A 25,553-nucleotide genomic window follows, 5' to 3' on the forward strand; every position below is an offset into this window, starting at 1 on the left:
ACTTGCCTGTGTGAATTTTCAGGTAGTAGCCTCTATGAATAATCAGTCATGTGCATGTTCACAGATGTGAGTGCACACACACACAAACACAATGCTTCTAGGAACAAAAGCTGGCACAGAACAATAATTTGGTTCAATAGAAATACTTTCCTTCCTTTACTTTTTTTTTTTAAACCTTGGTGCAGGCACCCTTCTTAGAGGCGTGCTGTCAGTCTGGGCTTTTGTCCTGGCTGGCTCCTGATATTTTTAATGCATTCTGAAAGTGCCACTCCTACCAATGCACTCCACGGAGGCCACTTTGGCTGGCTGCCACCTGCCCTCACTGGATTAAGAAGCGTGGATCCATTGCTATTATGGAGCCTAAAGCACAGCCAAGAGGAAATCTCAAAGGGCCCTCTCCCCAGACATATGCAAGAAGAATAAAAATGAGACACAAGTGATGGCACGAGGCCTCCACAGCTCTTGGGGCAAAGTCGGGGGCTGTGCTGTAGGATAGGAGGATGTTCTGGCTCTTGGGAGAGAAATAAAATTAAAACATATTATTCCTTATGCATGAAGTTATTTCAGACTTCTTATCAACCGGGTGGGCCTTTTTCTGTTGTTTATCCTCAGAGAGGGAATTGGAAGACCTTAAAGCAAATGTATACATTCAAAGCTGAGCTGGGCTGAGTTGAGAAGTGTCTCCATGACTTTCTAATTACCCAGGGCCCACATCCTGCTGATCAGGTGACAGAAGAAGCAATCAAATACACTCATTTATACTAAAGTGTTAGAGACTGGATATGTTACTTCTCCCAGGGGTACCTATACTCCAGAGGTAGCTGCTTTCCAGAGGCCTGTGGAGAGCAAATATTTAAGCTAAAGGAATATAGACAGCTAATGGAAGAAGTTCAGGCACCAGTGCTTTTAAACCAGCCTACCCTGGAAACTATCTATTAATACAAGGGTGGATCTAATTATATCTGTCTGATGCGGTGAAAGGAAAAAAAAGGGGTGTCATATACAGCAAACCTTGAAGGGTAAGTCGTGACTTCTGCTATTTATTTTTTCCTCCTTCCCTTACCAATCATTCTAGCCCCCATAATGGTTCCTGCAACTTCAGACATCCAATGCCTTTGCTCCATGACTCAACCAGTTCTGAAGACTCAGCAAAGCATGTCACATGTTTTGTTAGTAAAGATAAGCTCAGGGTTGATTTTAGTGCAGAATTAAATTAGGGGTTAAACACAGTGCCCCAGAACAGAAAATAAAATAGCAAGAAGTTTAGGAGAAAATGTCAGGCCACAGAAGAGCTATACAGAAAGCATGCAAAGCTGCAAAAATCACCATTGTTTTTACGAGAAAGAAGGATGCTTAAGCTAATAATGTTTGAGAGAAAAAAATCCATTTGGTTGTATCAGGGTCAGAGAATTTACCAGATATTTGCTGACTAACAGCCTCTCAGTGCCTGTCATTCCTTCAGTCCCCTGCATCATCACCTTTTGCTATGCTGTGTCTCCAGCAAATACAATCAGAGTGATTCTCCTCCTGTGCAGTGCTGGGGGCAAGAGGAGTGGTCCCCCTCAGGGGCGGACCATCCAGGGGTACATGGCCTGAAGGAGACTCAAAAACAGTGATAAAATCAGCTAAAAAGCCAGTCTCCTTTCTATTATCAGGATGGCAAGCAGTTCTAAACAACGTCAATAATAAACTGCTCTGCCCTCACCAGAAAAATTATTTTTTGTTGGTCTAGATTTCAAACAACTACTACAACTGGTATTGAGTTTTAACAACATAAATGTAAGCTTCAATTTAGCATATTTTTATTGCTTCTCCTTTAGTAAATATATTCTATGTGGAAGTTGACTCAGAGAATTAACTCTGTGCCTTTATTTTAAGAGTAAGTGCATAAGAAAGCTTGCTTTGGGCACATATGTCCAATCTCTTTGGTCCTTCAAATCCCTGTGTTCAAACAATTGATTCAAAATAAACGACTGCACAGTGATTGTAAGGACAAACAGAATTTGAGTTACTTCAATTCTATCATGCTATGTGATCACTGGAAGTTTTTATTGTGTTTAAAGTCTCTGGGATTTATTATGAAATGGGATTTTTATGCATCTCTGCCAAAAGTATCCTTATGTTGAAGACTTTCTATTTATTTAAACTATTGCTTCATGTGAAAGAAACCTTCTAAAATTAAAATGAATGAAAAGTGTTCTTTGATCAAAGGTGGATCAAAATCATGATCACGGGAAGAAAAACAAGTTTGACAAATTCACTGACAAATTTGCAGAAGGTAATTGCAAAAACAGAAACTATAAAGTTGCTATTCATTACTGTATAAAACCAATAGGTCAGTCTATGTTCTCATCTCTTTCTTCAAAAATACATTAGTGAAATTAAAAATATTACTTTGTAACTCTTTTCCTTTTTTAGATTGTGATATATATTTTTTATTTTTTAAATTACTATGGTACAAAGTTTCATAAAAGAAAATTTCTTTTCTCTTATTATTGATTTCATTGTGTGATTATTACCAAAGATAAGTTTATCATATAGGAAAGAAGCATTAGCAATGATCCCCTCTAGGTGTCAAATATTAGCCCTAGCACCCTAATCTGTTACCTATTCAATTTGGGGGCTCCCTGACTCTCCCACACAGTTTCATTTCCATCCCTACCTCTATCCCCCCACCTATCACTCCAAACAAGACCTGTTAGTCAAGTGTTGGACAAAGGTAGACCAGATGTACTTAAAATAATTCATCCTTTCACTGAGGTTCTTCCAGCTTTCTCCCACTTTTTTTTTATAGAGAAGGATATTATAAAATCAGAAAGATTAAAATACATTCCTCAACCCTCTTTTCCCATTTGTTGAGAGCAAAGGTGAGTAGAAGACTGACTGTTCAAGATCTGCCTACCCACCAGAGTAAAGCTGGGGAAGGGGTGGGAGACAGAAGGATTCAGCTAGCACAATCCCTGCTTGGACTCTTGAACCCCTACATCAAGCCATGTCCAGCCAGGAACATTCAATAGCTTTCCACTCTAGAGGCAAACCTGATGACCAAAGGCTTAGCCCCTCCTGAGACCACGAGAACACTTCCCTGAGATGCAGCATGAATCAGCACTGCCTGGAGCCCACATCCCCCCTGCCCTCCACACCCAGGCCCCCAGCATCACCTTGAATCCTACAGAGAGAGGAGAGTTTATCTTTCAATCTAAGTACATCTCCCCAGCCCCACCCCAACTCTGGTCAGCCTGATGTCCCTAACTCTAAATAATCAACTCAAAGAAAGAAGGAAAATATCCCCACCAAAATTTAGTACAGGATTATCATTACTTTTCAGTTCTCAACATGTTTATAAGTCATCAAACAGTGATTCATTATGTCATTAAGTGTCACATATCCTTCATGTTGGTGATGGGAAAAAGTTATGATACTTTTTTTTTGTTTCTACTTACAAAATATAATGAATTCCATTGATGACCTATTTCTGAAATCCACCAATCAAAGGAAATCGTAAAGTTCACCATAGTAACAGCTCAGTGCCAGTCACCCAAGTGAGAACTACACCGCTTAGTAGGACCCGGCCAATCGTGGGACAGAGTAACGTTACCATCTCATAGCAACCGAAAGATCTGCATGGCAACATCAGTTGCTATATAAAAGAAAAATTAGAAACAATATTCTGCTGGGGAGAAATGAAGGTATCAACTGTTAAGTCATTCTTGAGTCATGATTGTGAAAACCCATCCTAAAATATCCACCTAAATATAGCTCAGATAATACCTGTCAGATCCAAGAGTCCACGTGCTAGGAACCCTTCACCCACTACCACCTGCAACGAGCTGAGAGCAAACGAGACGCAACTCTCCACAGTACAGACGGCATCTGAATGGAAAGGGATAGTCTTTGAATACTAGGAACTGTAAGGAATATTGGGAGGGTAAATTACACATGAATCATCACATTTAATCCCATGAGGGAGGCAGGGCAGTTATGATTATTATCACTAAATTCCGCATCTCCCTCCGCCCCCAAATCTGTTCCTCTCACAGCTTTTCCATCTCCATTAATGGCAACACAATTCTTCCAATTGTTCAGACCAAAACCCTTGAGAGCTCCTTAACTATTTTTTTCTCTCATGCTCAGTCCAACCCATCAGCAAACTGTTTGTTCTGCTTTCAAGATAGGTCCGGAGAAGGCAATGGCACCCCACTCCAGTACTCTTGCCTGGGAAACCCCATGGACGGAGGAGCCTGGTAGGCTACAGCCCATGGGGTCGCGAAGAGTCAGACACGACTGAGCGACTTCACTTTCACTTTTCACTTTCACACACTGGAGAAGGAAATGGCAACCCACTCCAATATTCTTGCCTGGAGAATCCCAGGGACGAAGGAGCCTGGTGGGCTGCCGTCTATGGGGTCGCACAGAGTCGGACACGACTAAAGCGACTTAGCAGCAGCAGCAGCAGCAAGATAGGTCCAGAATCCAACCACCTCCACAGCTACACCTTGGTCCAAACCACCATCCTCTTGCCTTAAAGGCAACAGCCTCCTAACCTGTTCCCCTGCTTCACGCCCCTGCCCACCTACAGTCTATTCTCCACACAGCAGCCAGAGTGACCCTTCCAAAACCTAAGTCCTTGGCTCATGACACTCCAAGGACTTCCCATTTCTTACAATGAAAACCCAAGACCTCACTATGACCTACACAAGACTGCACACAACTTAGCTCCCTCTTGTTTCCCTCTGACCCCATCTGCACTACTGTCTGCTTTCCTCATGGGCTGCAGCCACACTGGTCTATTCCTCCAGCATGTCAGGCTCCCTCCTACCTCAGGGCCTTTGCACAAGCTACTTCCTGTTTGAAACATTCTCTCCCCAGATACCCTCAACACTTACTCCCTTACTTCCTTTAAATGCTCACTTATATGTCACCTTCTCAGTGAACCCTTGTCTGACCTATTTTAAAACTGGACTCATACACCCTTTACCCACATCCTCTAACCCTCTTCTCTGGCACAGGTGCTACCTAGAGCAATGCCTGGCAATTACTAAGAACTCAATAAATATCCAATTGTGAATAAAGGAAACACTGTTTTACAGATAAAGTAAATGGGCTCAAGAAGCTAAATGATTTACTCAGAGGTTCACAGAGTCCAGACTTGAAGATACATCTGCCAATGACCTCCCAGGATATGTTCTGTCCACTCTACCATATTTTGGTTTTCTTTTCCAGATCTACTATCTCTTCCAATAAGTGCCATGAATGCATTAATTCCTCCAGAAGAGTAGGAGTATTTATGGGCTGAGGACATGGCCAGGGCAGGAGTGTGGGGTGGAGGTGAACTGGTCCAGAGCCTGAGTGATGTCTGAGAGACACTGGCAGGTGAGTCAAGAAGTATAGCTGAGGCATGTCAACTGCTAATGACACCACACTGGTGGTGACCTCCCCCACTCCAGGCCCCCTTCTTGGGAGTAGACCATTCAGCATTCTTATTCCTTTATTCACTAGGGTCAAAACCAAGAATGTAAGTGGAATTTTTAGTCTATAAAAATGTTTCACCAATTCCTGCTAGCTTGTTCTCAAGGAGTCTCAGAGTTGTATTAAGTGTACATTGTATGAAAAATGGTAGAAAAAAATTTAAAAAGCCAGTCGCCAAATATGTTTTTTGGTCTACACAATAGTCTTGGGTTTTGATTTTTAGACAGAAACCACCTAGTGTTATGGGATTATATGGAGTGTTTTTTTATTAAAACTATGCTGAAAACTGGTAGTGGTGTGCCCACATTTTCCACCTTGATAAAGGGGTGACAGTGGGTGATAAAGAGGTGGAGGATGAGAAAAGTGGGAAGAAGGGAGAGACCTCCCACAAGCAGGGCATGGAGAAGAAGCAAGAACATTTGCTTCCATGGTTTAGGCTGGTTAGTAGATAATGTTGATACAGACACAAACACCATCAACGATCCTGTTGTGTACCTGTTGAAAAAAATAAAATAGTTATGACTCTTCCACCAAGAAACTAGAAACATGAAAGACAAAATCAAGAGTAATAGTAGCTACCCATTTTGAGCATTGACAGTGTGACAGGCATTTTGCAAAGTTACCTTCATACAGTTTTATCTTTAAATCTCTCAGCAGCCCTGATGGAAGGAATTATCTCCCTATTTTGCAAAGTCAGCTCAGAGGAAAGGAAATGACTTGTCCAAGGTCATGTGACTAGAACATGACAGAGCCGACCCACTTGCCTCCAGAGTCCTTGTTCTTTCTTAACTTACATCACATCTCCTCTCTTCAGTAAGAGGAATTCATGTGATATAAATAAACAAGGAAGGAATGTAAAACTTGGAGTGACATAAGGAAATATTAAAAAAAAAAAAAAAAAAACCTCAGCAAAATCACTGGTTCATTTAAATCACCCAAGTAGGGAGAGTTTGGCAAGTACATGGAGGCCTTAAAAGAGCCATGCCCATAGTCCTACTTCACATCTTAATGGCAACACCATCATCTCCTCCATTTAATGCCACAAAGTTAGCTCAATACTGATAGACGAGGAAGCTCCAATGCCTTGCCCACAAAGGTTTAGACTGATGAAAGTTGTTGAACACAGGTTGTTCCGCAATTACTTGTGAGTTGACATAAAACTCACAAGTAAAACATTTCATTACACTGAGTGCCCAGTGTGGTCAGCCCTCTCCACATGTTGGGGGAACCAGGGGTGGGCCCCAAAAGTAAATGAAATGTGAAACTGATGGGGAGCAAGGAGTAGAGTTGTGTTAAAGTGATCACTACTTCTACATGACATCCTTCCTAGTATTTTTGCCTCAAAAGCAAAACTAAACCTTAAGAGACAAAAATAAAAACCTGCTTTGGATTCCTATTTTTTTAAATCTAGCCTAACTTTATGGCTGAATGTGAAGTCAACATACTGTAAGATCTGGCATTCTGACATAGTCCAGGGTAGTTTCTACCCGGATTAAACTTTCTGGCTATCTAGCCTGAGAAGTAGATGTTCCTCTGTTCAAAGGTAGTTGTAGCTTCATTACCTACTATCAGGATCACCTTTTAGTTCATGTCTGTATTTTTCAAGCAGCAACAGCCTTCACCTTTGTGGTGAAAGTACCCTTGACCACCTATACCTGGATGGCCTTAGCATTTGTTGTTTGGACCAAGCATTAGGCCCTCATGTACTTACAAATATTTTTAAAGACATTGTGATCTAAGAGAAGGAACTCCCAGCAGCGGGAGGGAGCTGACCCTTGCTACACTGAGACAGGTTGAGTGCCTCCAAACTCATGTGGCTAGATTTGGAACTCATGGGTTCTATGCACAACCTAATACAGCAGTAATCATTGAGATGTTCACCAGGTTAAAAAGAAACAACAGGTCCAAAATGGAGTCACTTGTGCTAAGATCCACATTAGCAAATCAAGATTCAATACCTAACCTAATTGCAGTCTCAACTCCTCCCAGGAACATAATCTTAAACTGGTCAATCTGGAATTTTCAGGTCAGCACCAGTGAGGTAATCCACCTGATAAACTCCTTCTGTTCTCCAAAAAAAGATGAGGTAAGCTGCTCTTTCCTTGTCTCTGCCCACTTCTGCCTATAAAACTCTCTTATTTCGTATGACCCCTTGGAGCACCTTTCTCAGTGGGACACTGCCTGATCCATGAATTGTTGAGTAACTAGATCTTCAAATTTACCCAATTGAATTTTGTTTTTAACACCCTATACAAAACTCTTAACTCTAACACCCTATACAAGTTTTACCCCCAATTGCAGCCACATTTCAGCTGTGCTATGAGCAACTAAGGAAAGAGTCTGTATCACGCTTGGGACAGAGTAGCAAAGAGAAAAACAGTAACCTCTCTCCCAGTGCTATAGATGGAGTCTGGCTCGGTATAGTGGCTTAGCCACATGGCTAGAGAAGAACCTATTGGTTCCATTTCTAAATACATGGGATCCCTCACATTCAGGACCTCTAAGAAATACCTGGGAGCTATTTGATGGGAGTTAGCTTCCCATAGAGCCAGGCAGAGGTTCAAAGGCATTATAAAGTAGGTATCAAATGTGACTAGTTTTGTGGTTCAAGACGACTAAGATCTATACATATAGGTTATATGAGTGTTTCTGTTCTGGTTTACTTTAATCACTTAAATACCTTATTTCATTCATTCGTGTTTATGGAGCACCTACTCTAGGTCAGGCACTGTTCTAGGCATTAGGGATGAAAGAGTTAAAAAAAGAGACAAATCTGACTTCATGAAAAAGTCCCTACCCACAAGAGGGAAAAATATATTTCAATGTACATTATGTACTTTCTAAATCCTAATCAGGAGTAGAAAGGATTATCAATATTTTAATTTTTAAAGCTATGATTTAATTTAAATATGATTTTGTTATATTATAAGGAAATCTGATTCAGACTTAAAATTAGGAGGATTTAGTAGATGTGGCACATCAGGAAGCTTTGGGAGCACACCTTCACCCTAGAATAACTTTCTGAAGAGAAAGAGCCCTCTTATGATTCTTAGCTCTTCTGTATCCCTACCCCAGTGGTAACCATTGAGATTTTCTCTAGGCTCTTGGCCAAAATATAAATACTATCTTGGCCACTTACGTCTGAAAAAAGACAGAACAATAAAACCCTCAGAAACAGACAGTCTTTAGATATTTCTTTGGAAAAAAAGCACTAGAATAGAGCTTCAAGATCTTCTAATTGCCATCACTGTCGTAAAAACACAATAGTGAATAGGCAAGGACCGGAAAGTTCAAAGTTGTCAAACGTCCTTGAGATACCACAAATTATCTCTTTTTAAAAATATGGCCGTCAGAGCCCATGATCCTGATTACCAAGACATCTGTGACTAAATAATGTTGGTTATGGAAACTGTTGAAAAGTTATAAATAAATGTTAAGTAATACAGTACAGTTAACTTCCCAGGTGTTGTTTCTCTTCTCCAGTAAGGATGTACACGAAGCAAGTGACAGCATACAGCTTTCCTGTGGGTGTAAATCTCCAGATATTGTTCACACACATTTGCTTATGTGATTTTACTCTGTTGCTTTTACTCTGTGCATGCTAAATCTCTTCAGTCCTGTCCAACCCTTCGCAACCCTATGGACTGTAGCCCACCGAGCTCCTCTGTCCAGGGGATTCTCCAGGCAAGGATACTGGAGTTGGTTGCCATGCCCTCCTCCAGAGGATCTTCCCAACCCAGGGATCGAAGTGCTTTTACTCTGAAAGTGAAAGTCGCTCAGTCGTGTCTGACTCTATGTGACCCCATAGTCCATGGCATTCTCCAGGCCAGAATGCTGGAGTGGGTAGCCTTTCTCTTCTCCAGGTAATCTTCCCCACCCAGGAATGAACCCAGGTCTGCCACAATGGAGGCAGATTCTTTACCAGCTGAGCCACAAGTGAAGCCCTAGAATACTGGAGTGGGTAGCCTATCCCTTCTCCAGCGGATCTTCCCAACCCAGGAATTGAACTGGGGTCTCCTGCATTGAGGGTGGATTCTTTACCAACTGAGCTATCAGGGAAGCCCACTTTTACTCTATCAGTCTCTATAACAGTATTATTTCTTGCTTTGTTATTTCTTCTCTCTAATCCATAGCAGTAGTCTGTTTCTTATAAATAATTCAGCATCTGTCTGGGCATTTGTTTGCAATATTGTCTTACATGATGTTATGTAGGAAGAGGGAGGCTAGTAATGCTTAAATATAGGGAAGTAACATTTTTTTCAGTCTTTGATATTAGCAAAGTGGTTCTGTCACATCCTTTGTCTGTGAACTTACACTGAACTTTCTCTTCCACAAAATCTGGTTTCATGGACTCAAGCCTGCTGCAAAATTTGATATAACTGCAACTCGATAAGAGGGTCCAGTCTAGTCAAATATGCCTGAAAAATGATCTACCATATTTTTAATTTCTAGTGACCTTTCATCTATTTATATATTCAACCAGACTTCAAAGGAAGAAAGTCAGATCCATCTGTACACATTATGGGGCAAGTAGAACCTTTTTTCCCCCCAGAAAAATAATGGTGATCAAATGCTCTCTTTGATCAATCTTTGTTGTTGAACAGTCTTGCAGGCTTACTTTCCATGATACATTCTACATATACTTGGAGCTATTGGGAAGATCACCACAATTGCAATGGACGTTCCATTTAAATAGAGTTACGGAAGACAAACTTTGAAAACAGAACGAAGTCCATTTTAAAGGAAAGAGTAGTAATTACACTTCTCTTGACTGCCAATGACTAAAAGTACACCTTTTGTAAATTATGAAAACCCACTGGAATCCAGGTCAAGTGTCAACTCAGAGCCCTTTGCTCATGCTGTTTCCTCTTCTTGGAATGCTGTTTCCTTCCCATCCACTGTACCCCAACTTCCAATCTAATCTCACTTCCCCCTTAGGATCTTAGCTTCCCTTACATCTCAGAAGAGGCTGAGTGCACCATCTGTGTTTACACGGCACTCTCTGTCTCCACCTTGTAGCGCTCTCCCCCTTTTCTTTCAGTGGTTGATTGATGTCTGCATGCCCCCATAAACAGTAAGAAGCTATAGGGGAGCAGAATGATATCAGTCTTATTCACCACTGGCTAGCCATTTCAAGGTAATTGTTCAATAAGAATTTGAATGGATAAATCAATGCACGTGAGTGAAAATAGCAGTATCATTTGTATATTTGTTACTACATGTCAAGCTCTCTGCTGAGTATTTCACATTAGATGAAAGGAATGAGAGACCTTCAAAAATGAGCACCAAGAACATTAAAATCATCTTCATGAATAGTAGATCTCCTCTTAAGTTATGCATGAAGCTTTTTTGTTTACATAAAATTTAGGGGAAAATCTCAAAGTCAGTACTACATGATTTACCTAACTTACAATCCAAGGAGAAACTTAAGTTTTATGGGTAAACTGCCAATAGCAAAGCTTGGAAGAGACCATCCAGGATAATGTACATTTCACTCAGATTTTCAAATACACATGTGGAACCCAAAATGATTAAAAATGAATGCTGTATACTATTTTGTGAACGGCATTTTTCACTCAGTGTATATTGTTCATCTTATTACATCATCAAATGTTCCTCTGCAACATCTTTACAAGTGGCTACAAGAACTCCACTGCATGTGTGTGCCATTGCTTAACTCTTCCTCTAAGACTGGGCAACCTAAATGTTAGGTTACCTCCAATTTTTTGCTATCATCAACATGTAGTTAAACCTTTGGGCACTTCTTAATTATTTGCTTGGAGTAAATTCACTATATTGATGGGATCAAATTATAAGAACCAATATTTCCAATTGTATTTGAGAAGAACATGGATTCAGATGCATTTTATCCAAGCCAGAGATCATATCCTTCCTTTAATTCACAGAGAACAGAGCTAACAAATTCAAAACATTTAACAGCATTAAAAACATTTAGCATTTTAATTTACTTTCAATGAGTTGTTTTATTATTTCTTCATCTCACCTCAATCAAAGCAGCAGAATGTTAGCAAAGTTAAAAGAAATTCTAAACGCGCCATCTAGGAATGGCAGGACCTTGGTCTGTGGTACATTTCTGACAGTGAATATTTAAAATACTTCTCATGATATTTCTTCTAATTCTGGACAGTTTTTAAATGTATGCAACTGATAAATTTACAAAGCAATCATGAACCACTCCACTATGTTTCCAAGAGAAATCTCTAATTTTCTAGTGAGACTGGTAAGAATTTTAACTAGACTAGTAAGAATTTTAAAAGGTCAAGACTGAATGCTTTTTTTTTTAATTTATTTTTTTTATTTCTTACCTCCTAAAAGGCAAACCCGGTCATTTCATGGCTTGTGTGGTCCCAAGAGAAAAGAGTTTCTAAAATTAGTATGAAGCCAGTCAATGAATAGAATCACTGATTTCATAAATAATAGGACTAAAGGGTCTATGGGAAAGTCAGCTTTGCTGACATTCCTAGAGGAGTGAAAGTTTCTCCAAAATTAATGGTAGAAATAAAAGATAAGGGACCATGATGTTTCCACCTAGAAGAAACCTTAGTGTACAGCAGTGGTCCCCACCCTTTTTGGTACCGGAGACCAGTTTCATGGAAGACAGTTTTTCCATGAACCAAGGGGATGTGAGTGATGGGGAACTGCTGTAAATACAGATGAAGCTTCCCTCACTCACCTGCCACTCACCTCCTGTTGTATGGTCCGGTTCCTAAAAGGTCACATTGCCAGGGTTGGGGACCTCTGTTGTAGAGGATGCATTTCAGCAGTGGTGGTTCTTAAAGGACAATACATCTGGATACCGAAATGCTACAGGACACAACAAAAAACAGTACAGCTATTGAACCTCATTGAACAGCTTTGTCTCAGATAGCTATTTGTGACATCAGGCCTTCTGGCACGTCAGTCATTACCTTGGAAAGCTTTTTTAAAAAAGCAGATCCCAATCTCAGAAAACCCTAATAGATCCTCAGTCTGTAAAACCCTCCCTGACACCTTTCATCCTGCAAACCTGCATGTTGTCAGATGAATAAACTCAGTGGATAAGACAAAGTCTTCAAGATGTATTTGGATCCCTTACAATAGATATCTGATAATTAAGGGACCTGGGCGGGGGGGAAAGCCCAACAAACAAGAAACGGTCTCAAAAGTTTTATCCCATTTTCGTATTTCTAATAAAATTTGGTTTCCAGAGATGATACCAGAAGTAGAGAGGAGGCTTTAACAGGACTCTTGTGGATTTGGTGTTTTGTTTTGTTCTGTTTTGTTTTGCAAGTTCAGGTGCTTAATTGTTATTCTTTCAAAATAGTAGTTTTTCCTCCTTTAATCTTCTGCTTCAAGTCACTGGACATCATGTTTTGAACAACACCTATCACAGGCCAAAAGCTTTAAGAAATGGACATAGCTCAAACTTGATGAATTGGAGCATTCCCTGGTGGCTCAACTGGTAAAGAATCTGCCTGCAATATGGGAGACCTAGGTTCGATCCCTGGGTTGGAAAGATCTGCTGGAGAAGGGATAGGCTACCCACTCCAGTATTCTGGCCTGGAGAATTCCATGGACTGTATAACCCATGGGGTCACCAAGAGTCAGACACAACTGAGCAACTTTCACAAACTTGATGAAATGGAGTATTAAGACACTAGGAAGCGAATGACCCTCCACCAGTGTTTTTCAGCAGTTTTGCTCCTGGTCCACAGGGCTATTCACTCTTAGAATACTCTCTTTATGCATCTTTCACTACGGTAGAGATTCTTTGAAGACCCTCCCCTGGTATCCCTATGAGAACTAAGTTTCTGAGACATTTGCTCCATTAATTAATGCAACCAAAACTGTAGAGACTGAATCATCCCAAACTTCCAGCTAAATAGAGACTCTTCCCTCTGCTAGGTCACACACACACACAAAAAGAACAGGAGCAAACGTACACACATCTAAAAATACCCATCACTTCCAGAATGGCTCACAACAGAGTCCCAGTACGCTGTCTTGTTACTAAAAGATCCCAGGTGGAAAATATGAGAAAACAGGTTCAAAAAAATAAAAATAGGGTAAAGTTTCAACCTTTGGAGAGCCAGCTCCAGGGAGGTAAACACAATACTGGAATTGTTCAGAGAACACTGTTATCTCATGGGTTGGCACAGAGACCAAGGAAGATCTGACCTGGGAATCTCAGGAATGCTGTATCTCAGACTCATGGATGCACGTGGCAGAGAGCCCAAAATTCATGAAGGTTCTATTGTCACTATCATGATCTCACTGTGGGAAGATTCAATGTTAGGCCAGGTGCCATGTTTGAAATAAAAAATAAAAAGTATGTTCCTCTAAGCTAGCTGTGTAGACTCCTTTGGACCTTGCTATGCCCCAACCCAGAGAATTACGACCATTTTAGCAGAGCAGGAAGAGCTCATTTCCCAACTTGGTTGAATTCTAACAGAATTTCCTAAAGGACAAGAAGGAAATATGCTCTGTTTCCCTGCAAACAAAGTAGACTAAGAAAGGATGAAAAAGCATTCAAGAGTGAGTCTTGGCACACAGAGAAATTAAAGAAACATGTAGGTGAAGATAAAGACATTCCTAGATGTGGGGTAGAATCTCAGAGGGGTGCAGATGAAGGAAATTTTTAGAATAGGGCATCCACAGGCCAGGCACATCATGCCTCCACCTGCTCTGCAACTCAGTAAATGTTTATTGACTTGAATTAATATGCTTCTTAATTCTACAATGTAGTCCAGGGCCTAATTAGCTAGTCCATGCAAGCCCTCAGAACGAAGATCATTCGTAATACCTTCATTTTATGTTTGGAGAACCAGAGACATGAAATGGTTAAATGACATCCTCAGGTCACCCTGTGAGTTAGAGACAGAGCCAAGATGAGAACCAGATGCACAAACACCCACTAGCCACCACTCAGCTGGTCACACTGAGGAGGCCACTTGCTGAGGAGGCAGGAATTCAAGATACATGGAATTTGAGGTGGAGACTCAGAGAATTTCCAGTTCCCTCAACAGATGAAGAAACTTGAGATCAACTCATCAGACTCTTCAAGGGGCTGGCTCAGGAAACTGGAACTTCCAAGGTCAAGTGATAAGTTGTGGAGGAAAAGCACTAAGATGGCACAAGGAAGACTGAGGAGTGGCAAGGTCCCACAGGAAGGGCATGAGCTCTGGAGGCTCTGAATCTAACAGTACCACACACAAACTGGAACAAAAAGCAATGTACTAACCTCTCCAAGACACAATGTCCTCATTTGGACAAGGAAAACTGTAATGGCCATCTTGCAGAGTTGATATGGATACTGAAGATTTTCTATAAGCCCCTAATACGGAGACTAATCTGGGCTCTCCCAGTGGCAGGAGACGTAAGAGACTCGGGTTTGATCCCTGGGTTGGGAAGATCCCCTGGAGGAAGGCATGGCAACCCACTCCAGTATTCTTGCCTGGAGAATCCCATGGTCAGAGGAGCCTGGTGGGCTACAGTCCATGGGGTCACAAAGAATTGAACACGACTGAAGAGACCAAGCATGAGCGTGGAGACTAGTCCATAATAGGCACTCAGGGACAAAGCAGCAAACAAAATGCTAGTTACAGCCATGGTTCCACAAAGAACAGCAGAGGTTCATACATTTAGAGGACCTGGAAAGGTTTCCCCCGACTTGATGAAAGGAAATATAAAATCACCAGTAAACACATGGGCAGGGCATTCAATCTGCAGATCACAAGGATAATTTTTTCAGTATGAGAGAAATGCTGTCCAGCAGCTTAAGAGCAGAGGTCATCCTGAAGTGCTGCCCTTGACACAGGGCAGGCTGCCTTTCACTGTCTGTTCCCCTCCCTCTCACTCTCTCAGTTATGGCTTTCTATATATGATGTGCATTAAATACCCACATACTGCATGGTGGTGTATTCACAAACCATACAGACTGCATTTTTACTACAGATTCCCAAGATTAAGGGCAGAGGTAATAGGTGCCTAAATTTGCCTAAAGACTTTAAAAAGGCAGGAGGGGAGGGAGGGCGGGATGGTTAAATTACTTACTGCTGCATCTAGTAATGGTAGGATTTGTGGCAGAGTTGGCAACTGAAAATGCACTTGGGAGTTCTCACCTTCCAAATCCAACTTCCATTAAATCAGCATGGTGAGCTGCAATTGGAATTTTATCTGACAGTATAATGGTTGATATTATTTATAGCTCTGTGTCAAAGAGAAAGCATCCCCTTTTCACATGGAACTGATTTCAAAGGGAGTTGCACTACTGAGGGAGACATACCCCAGTAATCTGGACCTGGGAACCTTCGAAACTACAGATGTTAAATAGTATCTGGGTTGAAAGAACCTCAGAGGTCTGCTGATAGCCTTGAAATATGCACCAGTGACATCTCTCTCATACCCTTGAAGGTAGTTCGGGTGCCATTTAAAGGCCTGCAATTATAGAGTGACCACTTGGAATAGTTCAAGAATTACCTGGAGAGAGTAATCACATGAAGAAAACCAAAACCAAAGACAGTGAAAACAATCCACTTCTATAGCAAGTTTAAAATCTTTGCAACTTTCTCAGTCTTTTGGGTTGATCTAAGCCAGAAGACTTTGGATTGAGAAAAGCCAGCAATATAAAAGACAGGGTAGGCTTTAAATTAAATTTACCAATTTATGGTTTCCTTTAACATGATCAAAGCTAAACTTTCACAGGGAAGTTTTCTCAGTAATAAAGGCAAGCCACTTCACCTTCAAAGACATTTTCATGTCTATTCAACAGCTTTGAATGCACAGTACCCTGTTTTCTTCAGGATTAAATTTCACATTTGTAAATTTTGATCAACAAACTAGTGCTAGTGTCCCAGATTCATGCTGGATCCTGAAAGGCCTAGGAGGATACTGTGAAGTTAGGGAAGTTTGTACGGGCTCTGTCTTCTCTTCCCTCCCTGAAACATTGGCGTTTCACTCAGCTCCATCTTCCCATCTTCCATCCTCTTCTTATCTTACTTCTCATATATCCAAATATCTACCAGACATCTCTGCCTGGATATCCTGTTCTCAAAAGTCATCATGCACATTAGTGAGCTCTTCTTCTCTACCAAATATACTCCTTTTCCTCCTTTTCATTTTCTTTTATTGGTGCCAAGATTTATCCAATCACTCAGCCCAGAAATCTGAGTACAATTTAAGAATACAAAAAGAAAGGAAGGGGGTGAAAAAACAAACAAACAAAAAATCTCAGAGGCAACTCCAAAGACAGTAGCATTTTATTGCAGGGTAGGAAATCCAAGAGGCATTCCAAATGGCATAATATTATTATAGAGTCACCAAAATGAGAAAGAGCATAGCATGTGTATTATTAGTCAGGATAGGATGGGCTCTTGCTGAGATAATAAATAAACCCCATAATCTCAATGGCTTGTCTTCTCATTAAAAGAAAAGGTACAATTCCAGTTGGTTAGGTTTCTGAAACAGAAACTCAGGAGGCAGTCTGTTTCCATCTTGCAAACCACTATTCAGCACTTTCTGAACGATAGACAAGAGAGAATGACTACCAAGAATTCAGACTGTCTTAGCTTCCTTGAACCAGAAGTATCATATCCCTTCTGCTCACTTGTCTGTGGTCGAGAATTTGGTCACTGTCCCAACCTAACTGAGAAATAGCTTCTCAGCTGCCCAGGAAAACGAAATGAGGTAGTGAACACAGCATTGTTTCCAAAACCACGTGCTTAGCAAACCATAGGAAGACCGTCATATGTGGAAATCAATGGTGTTGGTGAGGGTAATAAGTCTTGTGGGGAAAGGGTGGGTAGACAATGCCAGAAGAGATAGGAAAGCAGGTAAAGTCGGAGCCAACATAACTAGAAGGGCTGGATGGAGTTCAGAGCCTGAGTTCTATGCTGTGGATAATGGGATTTTAAAGGTGGGACTCATGCAAAGACACAGAGATAGGGGTCAATGGAAAATCCTAGAGCTAAAATTTCTCAACTTGAGACACTCCAAGGAAAGGGCCAGCTCCTGCTCCCAGGGCCTGCCTGAGGTTTCAATTGCTTTAAGAGTCAGTGGAAGAACTTTCCTGGTGGTCCAGTGGTTAACACTCTGAGCTCCCAATAGAGGGGCCTAGGTTTGATTCCCAGACTTCCCCACTAACACCCCTCTTCTCTGCTGCATCCCGGCTCCTACTGCAGGCTGACCTCCCTGTTCTATCTGTTCTCAGTCCCACTTTCTTCTTGCCTTAGATGGATGTGGTTTCTTGCCTCCTTTACTTCTGATGGAATTCCACCTCCAGAAGCAGGTATTTCAGCTGACTGCCACTCTGTTTGACACTCAGCTGTGTTCTGCCAGTCTTGCCCAGTCAAAAGACAAAATAATAGTAACAATAAATATTGAGTGTTTAATACATGCTTTTCATTGTATAAGCATCTTACGCTTATGATCAGATACAGTGGATAATATATGCAACCACCACACATTAATATATATTAGTATATATTATACATGATTAATATTCAATTATATTACAATATCATATTTTATATCAGTTCAGTTCAGTTCAGTCGCTCAGTCGTGTCTGACTCTTTGCAACCCCATGAACCGCAGCACGCCAGGCCTCCCTGTCCATCACCAACTCCCGGAGTCTACCCAAACCCATGTCCATCGAGTCGGTGATGCCATCCAACCATCTCATCCTCTGTCGTCCCCTTCTCCTCCTGCCTCCAATCCTTCCCACCATCAAGGTCTTTTCCAGTGAGTGAACTCTTCGCATCAGGTGGCCAAAGTATTGGAGTTTCAGCTTCAACATCAGTCCTTCCAATGAACACGCAGGACATGTGTGTATAAATAAATAAAATTTCATTCTCAGACCGCCATGAGGTAGGTGGTATTATTACCTCCTATTATTATACAGATGAAGAAACTGAAGCAAAAGCAGTTAACATGCCACATTTACACAGATTGAAAGTGGTCAAACTGGAATTTTAATTCAGGATATCTGTTTTTTAACCGCTACTCTTACACTACTGCTAAATAAAAGATGATGGAGAGGATGTGAGACAGAGACAAGATGGCTTGATAATCTTAAAAAAAAAAAAGAAAAATGTGAGGAGCAGTGACCAGCCCTGTGAAGCCAGAAGAGTCTCTCCATCAGAGAAAACTACAAAGGAGGAGGGGCCACCAGAGGATAAAAAAGCCTCCAATTATTAACACAAGAGGTATTTGTTTTCTTAAAAAGGGGCAAAATCCTGGAGAGAATAATGCCTGAATTTTATCAATGAAATTTCACAGACCCTGGCAGGTGAGTGGCAGGGAGATTTGAGCCCTTCAAATGACAGCTCCCAGGCCCTGGCTCAGAAAAGTCCATTCGTCTAGGCAAAGCCCCTCCCACGCACGCACAATGTGCGGCCAGGAGCCGGCTTGGGGGCTGGACATCGTCTCAGCCCAGCACACAAAATAAGAACTGTTTTCTTTGCACGCAGCTGGCGCACCCTTTCAGCCGGTCCCAGCTGCCGGGAGTCGCGCACCCGGCGGGCCACGCCCCTAAATGAATATTCATGACTGACTGCGCTCAGAGACCCGGATTTCAAAGCCTTTAAGGGGATTAGAAAGACCATAGGGGCTCCAGATAGAGAGGTTAGAAGGAAGAAGGGAGCTGGGCTTAGTCAGGGCTTGCTTTGGAGACTACAAAGAGGAGAGAGCACATGAAAAGTTGCTAATCTAGGTGAGGTAAAATGTATAAAGGGAGCTCGGTGCTCCTTGTAGTTTATCGAGTCTTTCAATGTCCCTCCACACCAGCAACGTGCAGTTACTAGTGTTTCACACACAAGTGCTCTTTTGTAGCACTGGGAAGCGTGGAAGGAACCAAAAGTAAGCTTTTAACTGTGTATTCAGTTCTTTGCTGCCTAACTTTCATTCAGGTAAAACCTCTGTATTAACAACAGACCCCTCTCACATAGGGTCCTGGCAGGTGTATCAGTTTGCAGGGATAATGTTCTATTGGGCTTCCCAAGTGGCTCAGGGGTAAAGAATCCGCCTGCCAAGCAGATGTAGGTTCAGCCCCTGTGTCAGTAAGATGTCCTAGAGAAGGAAATGGCAACCTACTCCAGTATCCTTGCCTGGGAAATCCCATAGAAAGAAGAGCCTGGTGCACTACAGTCCATAGGGTGGAAAAGAGTCCAACTAGGCTTAGCAACTAAAACAACAATGACCTATTGACAGTTGTATGGGTGTCAGGCTGTGTCATAGGCTAGTAACTTTTCAGTAAACTTGTAAAATATATACACTCAGGTCTAGTTGGGGCATAGGAAATTAACCACACCTGTTACCACTGAACCCAAGTTCTCCTGCTCACTGCTCATAAGCCACTAATTCAAGAGGCAAGAGTCTATAGAAAAGAAATGTGCTTTAATTAGAAAAGCTGGCAATCTGGGGAGATGGTGGTGTCCTGTCCAGAGGCCAGCTCCAAAGATTCTGCTCAGCTACGGCCATTTTTAAAGAGAAAACTGGGGTGATGGGGGAGGGGGTGGTGAAGAATCTCCGTGAATCACTGAGGCAGGAGGTTTGGTTCTGTACCTTCCTGGATTTCATGCAGATTGGCGGGCTCTCTCTTCAGATGTTATCTTTCCTGCATGACTGCCTGCAAGATTGCTTAGGGAGAGCTGTTGGGAGTAGAGAGCTAGTCATTTTTTTAAACTGTTTAATTCTTCATGCTTGCTTCTTTTTAATCTGGGAAAAGAATCAACAGGTTAGGCAAGACATGGTGTGCATACAGGAGAGACTATATCAAGAGTTAGGTTAAATTGCCTAGTGTTCCCATTCCTATAATCAGGTTCTTTTAAAGGTAGAGGGGAACAGAAATGGGCAAACAGGAAAGGGGCAGAAGAGCAGCTTTCAGTTCCTGACTGGTAAATATCATTTGTATGGGGTTAGGGGCTAAGGTCCATCTTCTGTAACTTCTTCATGCTTACATAGAGTGCCATACTCTCAGAGTGGAAGATGTCAACTTGGATCTGTAGCATCTCTCTGCTGACAATTTTAGTTGCCTACTTATGTAGACAAGCAGAGCAAGTTGCAATTATTTTTGATGCCCATAGAGATACAGATTATTATGAGCAATAATGTTAGTCCCATCCTCTTAAGGTCAGTTGTTGGAATTGTACTAGCCATGGGTTCAATACTGCTTAAGTTGGAACAGCTTACATCATGGCTTCAGTCTGGTCATCATGCAGTTAGTATTTTTTTTTTCTTTTTTGTTTCCTGGTGGCAGTTTATAGTATCTGTAAAGCAACTCATTTGAAAAGACCCTGATGCTGGGAAAGACTGAAGGCAGTAAGAGAAGGGGACCACAGAGGATGAGATGGTTGAATGGCATCACCGACTCAATGGACATGAGTATGAGCAAACTCCGGGAAATGGTGAAGGACAGGGAAGCCTAGCATGCTGTAGTCCATGGGGTTGCAGAGTCGAACACAACTGAGGGACTGAACAACAACAAAAGCAACTCAGGAATGTGCAACAGACACTAAGTCTGTGATTCTACTATCCTAATCATTAACTGCTTAGTTTTGTACCTGGGAAGGACCCTGCAGTTTCCTGTTTGATTCCATATCTATTAATACTCATATTTGGCTCATTATTTTTACTGACAGAGAAATTTCCTAGCACAGATTATCTGAAAGAGTAGATAGTACCCAAATGCATTTCATTGACTTGTAATACAAAGTGGGCTTTGGGGAAATTGCATTCACCGTCTTTTGTTGTTGTTGGGGCCATAAGATTTCACTTTAGAATTCACTTAACAGAAATGACTGGAAACTTCGTTGAGTGCATCTGTTCCATTAATTCCTCCATTAAGAGAGAGGCTCTGCTTTTTACCTACAAATTGGAAATGGAAGAAATAACATTATTGGGAGGAAATAAAAAAGACAAGGAAATACGGTATGAAAGCACTTAGCTACTTTTAAGGAGGGCAACCTGCCCCCCTCCAACTCCACTTGCATCCCAGACAACTGTACACATATGCAGATGTAAGAGTAGAACCACTGCGAGCAGCTGTGAGACCTTATGGGAAGTAGGACAGGGACAAATGACACAAACAAATGTCCCAGTAATCATGGATTCTGGAAATTATAGATTGATAAACTTGACACTAATCCCCAAAAAAGTTCCAGATTGGATAGTTAAGCAGGCATCTAGTGAGCACTTTAAAACAGATGACCACTAAGAAAACAAGAGTTCACCAAGAACTGGTCAGGAAAAAGTTTATTTTCTTTTTATTTATGTATTTAAATGAAGTACTTGACTAGAACCAGAATGCCAAAAATAACATCTTGACAAAAAGGACAGCCGTTTATCTCCTCCCACATTTTTTTCCCCCTGTGATGGATTCAGGTTTCAAAACTATCAAATTGAACATTTGGCAGCCAAAAGAAAATAGACTCTAGAGCTAGCAAGAACTGAGTTTGAGTTCAGGTTCTGTAACTTACTAGCTCTGTAGCATTGGGCATCTGAGTCTCAGTTTTCACAGCTGCTAAATTGGAATAAATATTTACTTCATAGATATGAAAGAAAACACAGTAGAGCAGGCAACACAGGTATTCAAGAAAGGACAGTTATTATTAAGATACGATTTAAAAGGTAAAAAGTCAAATATGAACTCAGGAAAAAAATAAAAAGAGTTTTTTTATATTTACTGTAATCTCAGCGTGAAATAACCAAGTAACATGTTTCGGGTGCAGACGAAAGCTTGTTAACCTAAGTATGCGTAAGTCAATAAGAAAGAGTCCAATTAATTCCAAATGGTCAGATCCTGTCTAAAATTCTTTGTCCCTTTCTGAGTAGCATACTTGAAAGGTAGCAAGGAAAAATCAAACAACATCCAGGATGGTGGAGACCCAGCGACCACAATATCTGAAAACTAATTGAAAAAAAATGGTGGCGTTTACCTAGGAGAAGAGACCAAGTAATAGCTATCCTCTCATATTTGAAGAGCTATAATGGGAATAGGGTATTAACTTGGTTTGTCCAGTCCAAGTAGTAGAATTGGGACAAATGATTGGAAGTTGCAGAGATAGATTTTGGACTCAACATGTAAACTATTCAACAACGCAATGAGCATTCTTAAAAATAGCAAGCTCACAATTACTGAAAGTTTTCCTGTAGTGGGTAGAAGACAGTATTCAAAGATAGTGTAGAAGAAATTATTGCATTGGAAAAGAAAGTGGCCTGGTCTTAGATTAGACTTAATAATATATTATATATATGCCTCCATCCTGACCATGGCAGGCATGACTAATCAATGAAAGCTCTTTTTCTCCACTGAGCTGAGCTCAGCCTGGCAATCCTTTTCAGTGTAGTGCTCCAAAACCATCACCACCATTTCATCAGAGTTGACAGCCCACCCAATCCAGATGATCCCTTAGAGTCTATAAAATTCTATAACTTAAAAATTTCCCCTATAGTATAAATACAAAATATGTCTGTAACTAGGAGGCGAGCCACAGTGAGGTGCAAAAAATATTTCCAGATAGCTCTGTCTGTGTGTATTTTTAATGTTTGTAGGTGTACCTTTGTGCGTGCATATATATGTGATAGTTCCTAGATGCATTGGCCCAACCTAAAACAGGAATCCCATGAGGGAAATAACTATGCACCAGAGCCCTTTAATAGTGAATCTCAATAGGGAGATGCCAATAGTTAATGACACTGCTTTATGAATACCCACCCATTTCTTCTGAACAAAATTCAAAACTTTTCTTATCCTATCCCACCCCCTAAAATTTTCAAATTCATTTTTCAAGTTGTAACTTTTGGAATATCAAGGACAAGTTGATATTTTAAAAAAAGAGAGAGAGAGAGAATTTGAAGGACTGGCAGAGATAGGGCTGGGATACTTAGTAAAACCTCAAGAAAAGGGAACATTATACTAATAAATAAAACTACCCAAAGAGAGGTCAATGAGGACTAAAGTACAATGTCCAAAGATATAGCAAACTTAGTTTTAATTGTTGTTTAGTCTAGGCTAATGAATGGACAGCAGGAACCTCCTGAAAGGGGCAGCAGTTGAAGCCAGGTGAGTGGTAGCTCAAATTTTGGCTCCCAAGCTAGAAATTAAGAGAAACACTGAAGCCACTCTAACTCCCAAGGAGAGGGACAAATGTTCAAAGACAATCAGTTAGCGAAAGGATCATCTTTTCAATAAACAGTACTACAACAATTGGATCCTTGCATGCTCAGTTGTACCTGACTCCGCGACTTCATGGACTGTAGCCCACCAGGCTCCCCTGTCCATGGGATTTCCCAGGCAAGAATACTGGAGTAGATTACCATTTCCTTCTCCAACAACATGTTGGATGACTATATGCAAAAAATAAAACCTCTCATCCCATATTTCTCACCATATTTCACAAATTAATTCAAAATAAATCATAGACCTAAATATAAAGCTTAAAACTATAAACCTTCTTGAAGTTTTCTTTCTCAAAAAGATTAAGCTATTCCAATTTTAAGCATGTGTCCATTTATATGTGTGTGTGTGTGTGTGTGTGTGCGCGCGCGCATGCACATGCATGTATAAATAAGAGTGTATATCGGTGGGATGCAAATATCCAAAAATGGTGAAGGTTACATCCACCATTACCCTTTGCCACATCACCTCCAAGGACTGGGGAGGGTAGTCTAGCCCCATCCAGGCAGTTCAGTTCAGTTTAGTTGCTCAGTCATGTCTGACTCTTTGCGACCCGGTGGACTGCAGCACACCAGGCTTCCCTGTCCATCACCAACTCCTAGAGCTTGGTCAAACTCATGTCCATCAAGTTGGTGATGCCATCCAACCATCTCATCCTTTGTCATCGCCTTCTCTTACTGCCTTCAATCTTTCCCAGCATCAGGGTATTTTCCAGTGAGTCAGTTCTTCACATCTTGTGGCCAAAGTATTAGAGTTTCAGCTTCAGCATCAGTCCTTCCAATGAATATTCAGGACTGATTTCCTTTAGGATTGATTGGTTGGATCTCCTTGCAGTCCAAGGGACTCTCAAGAGTCTTCTCCAACACCACAGTTCAAAAGCATCAATTCTTCAGCGCTCAGCTTTCTTTACAGTCCAATTCTCACATCCATTCATGGAAAAACCGTAGCTTTGACTAGACGGACCTTTGTCGGCAAAGTAATGTCTCTGCTTTTTAATATGCTGTCTAGGTTGGTCATAGCTTTTCTTCCGAGGAGCAAGCATTTTTTAATTTCATGGCTGCAGTCACCATCTGCAGTGATTTGGAGCCCAAAAAAATAAAGTTTGTCATTGTTTCTATTGTTCCCCATCTATTTGCCATGAAGTGATGGGATGTTTAATGCAGAATTCTAGTCTCAGGAGGAAAGTCAGCATGCCAACTAGGAAACTCTACTGGAACCCTGTCATGTGGGTGTGGGAAATTCTGTTGGAGAAGAATGAGAGGAAGCTGCTGTCTGTAGCCCAGAACTTCCCATCTCCCAGGATCTTGAGTCTAGGAGACAAAAACATGAATCCTAGATGCCTCTAGTCAATGCTTATGTGGCTGCTTTTCAGCAGCCTGGCCTGACAGAGTGGGCTCAGCTGGGCAGGTCAGAACTTGAGAAAAGCTATCAGTACCTGCAGCTAAGTGAGCTGAGGAAGGCAAGAGATGAGGAAGATGTGCACTGCTCATCTCTCATTTTAAATTCCTGGACATTAGATTACGACACCAGTTACAATATCTTCCTTTATCAGGATCAAACTCTAATATGTCAAGGATTATAAAACAAGTATTTAACAAATATTGCCAGGGAGCTCCCATTCCACCAGCTGATTTTCTAAGAATGCAACAAATAAAATATTCCTTCTTTCTTAACCCACAAAATTCTCATAAAGACAACGCATTGTAAAGTTTAAAAGCATTAGCTATGGTGTTATGTTGCCTGGGTTTGAATCTCAGATCTGTCTCTGATTAGATGTGTAAGCTTGGCCTGGTTTCTTAAGTTCTCTGAACCTTAGTTTATTCTTCTGCAAAATATGGATGATTTAAAAAAAAAAAAAAACTCTCCCACAGATAGAAGATGTTGCTTGTGAACATGTTTGTTTTATGATACA

General features: G+C 41.2%; 1 long non-coding RNA gene across 1 annotated transcript in view; it reads left to right on the forward strand.

Moving 5' to 3' along the window:
• Positions 1–3,521: 3,521 nt before the first annotated feature.
• The window catches only part of LOC145544942 (uncharacterized), an 82,896-nt gene continuing 60,864 nt past the window's right edge, over positions 3,522–25,553 (forward strand). The window contains exons 1-3 of the long non-coding RNA XR_014081745.1: positions 3,522–3,689; positions 5,224–5,373; positions 7,496–7,555. This is a non-coding gene — a long non-coding RNA (uncharacterized LOC145544942). The remainder of the gene's footprint in view (positions 3,690–5,223; positions 5,374–7,495; positions 7,556–25,553) is intronic.

The sequence above is a fragment of the Giraffa tippelskirchi genome, chromosome 4 (genome assembly GCF_054371585.1).
Source record: "Giraffa tippelskirchi isolate mGirTip1 chromosome 4, T2T-mGirTip1v1.2.pri, whole genome shotgun sequence".
In the NCBI taxonomy this organism is placed as follows: Eukaryota; Metazoa; Chordata; class Mammalia; order Artiodactyla; family Giraffidae; genus Giraffa; species Giraffa tippelskirchi.